An 8,984-nucleotide genomic window follows, 5' to 3' on the forward strand; every position below is an offset into this window, starting at 1 on the left:
CAGGCGAATTCTATCAAACATTTAGAGAAGAGCTAACACTGATTCTTCTCAAACTCTTCCAAAAAATTGCAGAGGGAGAAACACTACGAAATTCATTCTATGAAGCCACCGTCACCCTGACACCAAAACCAGAAAAAGATATCACAAAAAAAGAAAATTATAAACCAATATCACTGATGAACATAGATGCAAAAATCAACAAAATACTAGCAAACAGAATCCAACAGCACATTAAAAGGATCACGCACCATGATCAAGTGGGATTTATCCCAGGAATGCAAGGATTCTTCAATATACGCAAATCAATCAATGTGATACACCACATCAACAAATTAAGGAATAAAATTTATGATAAAAACTCTCCAGAAAATGGGCATAGAGGGAACCTACCAATGGCATTCTTCACAGAATTAGAACAAAAAATTTTACAATTCATATGGAAACATAAAAGGCCCTGAATAGCCAAAGCCATCTTGAGAAAGAAAAACGGAGTTAGAGGAAACAGGCTCCTTGACTTCAAACTATACCACAAAGCTACAGTAATCAAGACAGTATTGTACTGGCACAAAAACAGAAATACAGATCAATGGTACAGAATAGAATGCCCAGAGATAAACCTCCACACACATGGGCACCTAATTTATGACAAAGGAGGCAAGAAAATACAATGGAGAAAAGACAGCCTCTTCAATAAGTGGTGCTGGGAAAACTGGACAGCTACATGTAAAAGAATGTAATTACAACACTACCTAACACCATACACAAAAGTAAACTCCAGATGGATTAAAGACTTAAATGTAAGACCAGACACTATAAAACCCTTAGAGGGAAACATAGGAAAAACACTCTTTGACATAAACCACAGCAAGATCTTTTTTGACCCACCTCCTAGAGTAATGGAAATAAAAACAAAAATAAACTAATGGGACTTAATTCAACTTAAAGCTTTTGCACAGCATAGGAAACCATAAACGAGACAAAAAGATACCAAGACAAAAAGATAACCCTCAGAATGGGAGAAAATATTTGCAAATGAAACAACAGACAAAGAATTAATCTCCAAAATACACAAACAGCTCATGGAGCTCAGTACCAAAAAAACAATCAAGATAAAAAATGGGTGGAAGACCTAAACAGATATTTCACCAACGAAGACATACAGATGTCCAAGAGGCACATGAAAAGATGCTCAACATCACTAATCATTAGAGAAATGCAAATCAAAACTACAATGAGGTATCGCCTCACGACGGTCAGAATGGTGATTATCAAAAAATCTAGAACAGTAAATGCTGGAAAAGGTATGGTGAAAAGGGAACCCTCCTGCACTGTTGGTAGGAATGTTAAGTTGATACAACCAGCATGGAAAACAGTATGGAGGTTCCTTAAAATACTAAAAATAGAACTACCATATGACCCAGCAATCCCACTACTGAGCATATATCCTGAGAAAACCATAACTCAAAGAGAGACATGTACCACAATGTTCACTGCAGCATTATTTACAATAGCCAGGACATGGAACCAACCTAAATGTCCATTGACAGATGAATAGATAAAGAAGATGTGGCACATATATACAATGGAATATTACTCAGCCATAAAAAGAAATGAAATTGAGTTATTTGTAGTGAGAAGGATGGACCTAGAGTCTGTCATATAAAGTGAAGTAAGTCAAAAGAGAAAAACAAACACCATATGCTAACATATATATATGAAATCTAAAATAATAATAAAAAAAGGTACTGATGAACCTAGTTGCCGGGCAGGAATAAAGAAGTAGACATAGAGAATGGACTTGAGGACGTGGGGTGGGAGGGGGAAGCTGGGGTGAAGTGAGAGTAGCATTGACATATATATATACTATAGAATGTAAAATAGTTGGCTGATTGGAAGCAGCAGCATAGCACAGGGAGATCGGCTTGGTGGTTTGCGATGACCTACAGGGGTGGGATAGGGAGGATGGGAGGGAGGCTCAAGAAGGAGGGGATATGCGGACATGTGTATGCATATGGCTGATTCACTTTGTTGTGCAACAGAAACTAACACAGTATTGTGAGGCAATTATACTCCAATAAAGATCTATTTAAAAAAAACAAAAAAACCCAAAAAACAGAAAAACAAAACAAAACAAATAAAAATAGGAGTAATTTGAGAAGCAGGCCAGGAGTTCTAATAGTATATTGCATCTTTTTTACTTTATTGCCAGTCTAATTTGCTTGGAGGAACTTGTATTAACTGTTATAAACAAAACTTCCAAAACAAAATCCATAAAGCTTTCCATAGTATCAATTATAATATTAGTTCTATCTCCATAGTAGATTCCTTGACCAACTCTTAGGTTTTTCCCAGTATGCTAAAATGATTTTTGCCACCTGGAGACGTAATTGTCTTGAATCAATGTAGCGCTTTGGGCTTATTTGCATAAAAGTACACTGTGTGTTGATCTACATTTGATTCTAAGGGAACTATAAATAGCAATCTAAAAGCCAAGCGCTCATCCATTTGAGATTAACTGCCTCTTCCAGGTCACTAATTCATACCCCAGTGTTCCAGGCAAGTTAATTTATTTCCCATGAGTGACCGCTTGACTCTGCAAAGGTATTTTAATGCACACAGCTTAATACAAGACAAATCTTATTACTATAACTTATTTACACTGCAATAAACATAGTTTCCCCTTCTCTTTCCCAGCTTGTTTACTCAGTGTCAGAACTAAGTCTTCCTTTTGACCCTACTGGTGATTTAACTCAGTTTGAAGTTTTCCAAATCCAGTAATTTACAGTTAAGATTGTGTGACATTAGAGATGGAATTCATATTATTTAAAATAACTTTAAATGTAAATGAAGTCTCATGCTCTGTAAGCAAATTACAAATGGTTCTCAATCCTTCTGTTATCAAACAGGACTGTGGAGAATAAAATTCTTCCAGAAAATATTGTTGATTTGAATGTTAAGGATCTATTTTAGTCACAGTTTTAAAATGAATAAGAGAAATAAGTAGCAATCAATGAAGAGTACTGTTAACGTTCTAAGGTAAAAAACTGAAATTAAAAAATGATGACCAGTCATGGAGGTTTAACCCTGAAAGTGCTAATTTTTCAGGGTGCTCAAAGCTTGTACCCTTTTCAACTTTAGTAGGTATTTGTGTGTTTAAAAAATTTAGTTTGTAATTCTATTAAAGTCCCTCTACTATCTCACCATTAAAAGTAATTATTGTTTGACAGCAATGTTGTCATTCACATAGAGTAAAACTAGAGGATACTCAGATAAATGTGAATTTCAGAAAAAAAGCAAGTGACTTTTTAGTATAAATATGTACCATGCAATATTGGGGAGGTGGGCAGTATATTCATTAAATACACTTCCAATTGCACGGAAATTGTAAAACAGATTGAGTTAATCTGAAACTAATTGGAGGATCTCTCGATACAAGGTTTTTCAATGAAAATGGACACAAAGTTCCAGTTTGACCCCATCAAATCTGCATTACTGTTCTGAACCTTCATTAAATTAGTCAGCATCTATTTTACAACATCTATTACAGAACATCTGTGTGCAACGCACTGTGCGGAAGCATTCTTCCAGTAACAAAACTGGACCTTTGGCGGGCACTTTTTCACGAAGTTTGTGACAAGGATGGCATTTTACTATTCAGAAACTATTGAAAATTCAATTTACAGCAGAATGGCCTAGACTATGAGTACAAAACAGTGTTTAAAAAGCTTAATACCTATTTTTGTAACATTAAATTGCTATTCATTTTAAGTATAGGAATATTGCTCCTTTAGACTAGAATGTGTTAGAAGTTGTAACTTAAATATAATCTTACACAAAACAGAATTAGCGATTAGAGCCTCTATTTTTACATAGGACAATAAAATCAAAGCAGAATATAGCATTGCAACTTTATCTGTTTAGTCTGTTTTACTTTTAAGGAAGCAAATTTAATGACTATGGCATTTCATGTAAATATACTATAGTAAAATTGTAAATATGACAGAAATTAAACATTTCATGAAATAATCAAATATGATGAAACAACTGTTAGATCAATTAATAATTAGAGAAAATCTACAAGGATGACTCAGTGTTAGGAACTCCTAAAAGAGAATGATTAACTATCCAAGGATTAAGATGTTCTTGGAAAACTCTCTAAGCTCTTTGCAAAATTGATCATGTTATAAAAAATATAAAGTGTCTAATACAATAGTATAAGAAAGGTTAAATGGTTGAAAACGTGATTCTTTGTTTAATCTAGAAATTAATGTACAGTTGAAATTATACCTAAATATTTAAAAAGAAACCCCATAATTTTGTTTCAACATTTCTCAGGGTTAACTATAAATTTTAATTCCTTTCTTTAAAAGTGGATTCAATTTTCAGGGTCTTTTTATGGTACCACTTTGAATAGGTTTTACCAGTACTTTATGAGTGGATTTGGTTGTATTTTTAAAAACTTTTTATTTAAGTATAATACGCATACAAAAAAGTGCACGTAACTGTACAACTCAAGTTTGTACAATTAAATTACCCATGCAGTCAGCACCCAAATTAAAAACACAAAGAATATTACCAACCCCCACAGAAGTCCCCTGTTTCTTCCTTCCTGTCACTACCCTTCCCCTCACCCTGACTTCTAGCAGCAGTTTTGCTTTTGTACTTCATATTACTGGGATTATACAGTATATACTCTTTGGCGTCTGGCTTCTTTCACACATTATTAGTGTCATCACTTTGTTGCAAGTAGTCATAAAACATTCATTTTCATTATTGTATAGCATTTCACTATGTGAATATGCCACAATTAATGTATCCATTCCAGTGCTGTTGGGCATTTGAGCAGTATCCTATGTATAGTGCTGGTATAGACTTTAGTGAGTGCATGACTTTGGGGGAACAGACATGTGCATTTCTGTTGGATCTATATCTCAGAGTGGAATTGCTAGGTCCTAGGTGTAGGGTATGTTAAGCTTTAGAACTACCAAACAGTTTTTTCAAGTGTTCATACTATTACATTTTCCATCAATAATAGTTGTAGTTGCTCTACATCTCTACCACTTGGTATCTTCCTTTTCATTTTAGCCATTCTGGGGACATGTAGTGGTGTGGTATTGTGGGTTTAATTTGCATTTCTGATGATTAATGAAGCAGAGCACCTTTTCATGTTTATTCATCATTCGGATAGCTTTTTTTGTGAACATTTAAGTCTTTTATTTTTCTGTTGGTTTATTGCTGACTGATTTCAGGAGTTCTTTATATATATTTTGGAAACAAGTCCTTTGTTGGATATAAATCTGGATTGTTGGATATATATATATCTTCAATTCTATTGGTTGCCGTCTCCTTCATAATATCTTTTGATGAATTAAAAAGTTCTTAATTTTAATATTCTATAATCAATTTTCTCCCTTTGTATGGTTAGTGTTGTGTCCTGTTTTAAAAAAATCCTTGCCTACTCCAAGGTGACATATTTTTTCCCCCTAAAAGTTTCATTTAATCTTGCAGATTTGCAACACATTTGGAAGTAATTTTTGTGTATGGTGTAACATAAAAGCAAAAATACATTCTTTTCCTTTGTGACTATCCAATTGACCCAGCAATATTAATTGAAAAGATCACTTTTCTTACTGCACTGCAGTGTTACCTTTGTCATAAATCAAGTGACCACTCGTGCAGGTCTGTTTCTTGGACTTCTTTTTCTCTTCATTGGTCAGTTTGTCTATCCTTGTGTCAATATCGCTTTGTCTTAATGACGATAGCTTTATAGTAGCAAGATGGTTTTAAGTGATTATAACTTCCAATAATATGACTGGAAGGCAAATGCTCAAAGCCTGAATTTGAATCTTCTGGATAATGAAGTTATAGCTTACATATATCCTGTTGACACAAAGAAGGGAGGGCAAAGAAAAACTTATGAAACAGTTGAAAACATCCTGGGTAGTAAAGAGATGAGAATAAAGATTATTACTGGGTGTACTGCAATGCTTATTAGGGAACTGGATGCCTACTTTCCAGGTACAGGAGGAAAAAAGACAATAAAAAATACAAAAGAATTATGTACAAGTAGCAAGTGCAAAATGGTGTGGTGTAAACCAAGTGCTATACAAATGAAAGGAAAAGAAAGATCAGTGAGGGATGGAGTAGTTAGGAAAGGCTTCATAGAGAAAGAACCCTTGAATTTATTTGAGCCTGATTAGGTCACTCTTAATGCAGAACATTAGAGATTTCATTTTTGTTTCCTGTATCTCCTTAGTGCATTAAATCAGTTATCATATCCTGCCCTTATTTCTTTAGATGCCTCTTTAACCTCTGAGTTTCAAAACCAACTAATGGTTTTAATCCTGACTGTACGTCTGAATCATCTGGGAAACTTTAAAAAAATAATGATGCCCAAGGCTCTTCACACTAATAAAACAATCTGTGAGAGTGGAGGCCAAATTATCAATGTGTTTCAATGCACTCCCACTTGATTCAAATGTACAGCTGAAGTTGAGGACTGCTGAGTTAGAAGGTACATTCAATCAGTGGTTTTCAACTGGTGATATGATACTGTCAGATAACATACAGGACACTTGGTTAAATTTTTTCAGATAAACATTTGGCTTCCCAGGGGAAATCTGGCAATTTTTGGAGATATTTTTTTGTCATGACCAGGGGTTGCTGCATCTGGAGGATGGAGGCCAAGGATGCTGCTCAACATCCTATAATGTACATGACATCCTTGAGAACGAAGAATTATCTAGTTCAAAATGTCAACAGCACTGAGGTAGATAAATTCTGCTTTGGAGCAACAAGAGAACCAATCATAAGAAGAAGAAATAGAGTTGGAACTAAAAGCAGAATTTTGTTCAAATGTAAGGATTATACTGATGTTACAAGTGACAGAAGCCCAAGAAAGAAATGAGTTTTATTTACTTATTTATAATGAGGGCAGTTTCTTCCTTTCTTCCCTCCTTTCTTTCCTTCTTTATGGCTGTGTTGGGTCTTTGTTGCTGTGCATGGGCTTTCTCTAGTTTCAGTGAGCGGGGGCTACTCTTCATCATGGTGCGCAGGCTTCTCACTGCGGTGGCTTCTTGTTGTGCAGCAGGGGCTCTAGGCGCGCGGCTTTAGTAGTTGCAGTGCGTGGGCTCAGCAGTTGTGGTGCACGGGCTCAGTAGCTGTGGCGCACAGGCTTAGTTGATCCGCGGCACGTGGGACCTTCCTGGACCAGGGATTGAACCCGTGTCCCCTGCGTTGGCAGGCAAATTCTTAACCACTGCGCCACCAGGGAAGTCGAAGAAATTAGTTTTAATCTTGAAGTCAGAGAATTACTGTGTGAAGTGTAGGATCTATAACTGAATTTTTAGATACATTTCAGTAAAATTTCAAAGAAATTCAGAGCATGTAGAGTTCAATGGAATGAACTCAGAAGTTTATTTATGAAATGTGGCAGCACTGTTAATCTGAAACTTAAATTCTGCAACTCTGATATTTTTAAGCACTTTATAAACTTGTTGATAATGACTATGCACTGGGTCTTAACACTAGCTGTGTGACCTGATGTATGTTCTTGTTTCCCATTTTGTCTATTGTAAGAAGAGGGAGGTGGGTCAGATGATCTGAAAGACTCCTTCTAGCATTTATCTTCTATACAATAATTCCTAAGTTCTTGTCAAAATACAAATTTTACAACAAAAAGGTGTTTTTCAATGATAGGTCTAAAATTAATTTCAATGGCTCAGGCTTACTTTAAAAGGTAGCAAATTTATGTTTAAGATAATTTTACCAATTCTTTCTTAATGGGGTCCTAATCAAATGAATATGATGAAACTGATAACTTCAATGTTTTCTTACTGCAGTACATAATAGTTAACTATTTTCTACTACTATTAGTAAGCATCCCTTGGATTATATATCCCAAACCTAAATCTGGCCATTCCTACTTTTCAAGGAAAAAAAAAATTAATTGGCACTTACTGCTTCTCATACTTTTTGTTTCTGCAAATCCTGTTAGAAAGCGAGATGATAAAAGGAGTCCCAACATTGTGTATCCTACCCCTCACATAATATAGTATGTAACCATAGCCACCTATAAGGAGGAAGTATCCTTTTCAACCAGTAGATGGCACTTCAGAATTGTTAAAGCAAATGGTGAAATTTCAAGGAACATGGCTCAAAGAATGGTGCAAAGTAGGAAAGGCCTGAATAAGCAATATGCATACAAGAAACGAGTGGACCACATAATTCTTTTTTTGTGGGAACTGTCCTTTGCATTGTAGGATGTTTAGTAGCATCTCTGGCCTGTAACTACTAGATGCCTATAGCACTCTCCCACCCCAAGTTGTAACAATCAAAAAATATCTCCACATTGCTACATTTCTTCTGAGGGGCAAAATTGTCCCAACTCACTGAGAAGGCAAATGCTATGCAAACAGGCGATCTATAATTATGCACAGTAAGGGTGAATCTCACATTGCTGAGTGAAAGAAGCCAGAGTGAACCTAGTATATATGATTTCATATATGTAAAGCATCAAAACACACAAAACCAACTTATACTGTAGGAATTCAGGATAGTGGTTGTTTGTGGGAGGGGCAAGTAAGGGGAGGAAGTGCCTGAAAGGGAGTCGGATGAGCTCTGAGGTACCAGTAATGTTCTGTCTTGATCTGGGTGCGCCTTACATAGATGAAAATTTATCGAGCATATATACTTCAAAAAAATTTTTTTCAAAATGTTTTGGGGGCTTCCCTGGTGGCACAGTGGTTGAGAGTCCGCCTGCCGATGCAGGGGACACGGGTTCGTGCCCCGGTCCGGAAAGATCCCACATGCCGCGGAGCGGCTGGGCCCGTGAGCCATGGCCGCTGAGCCTGCGCGTCCAGAGCCTGTGCTCCGCAACGGGAGAGGCCACAACAGTGAGAGCCCCGCGTACCACCAAAAAAAAAAAAAAAAATGTTTTGGAAGTCAAGGCTTCATCTTTTTCATAATGAATGAAAACACTGTAG

The sequence above is a fragment of the Leucopleurus acutus genome, assembly GCF_964270905.1.
Source record: "Leucopleurus acutus genome assembly, chromosome: 6".
Taxonomy (NCBI): domain Eukaryota; kingdom Metazoa; phylum Chordata; class Mammalia; order Artiodactyla; family Delphinidae; genus Leucopleurus; species Leucopleurus acutus.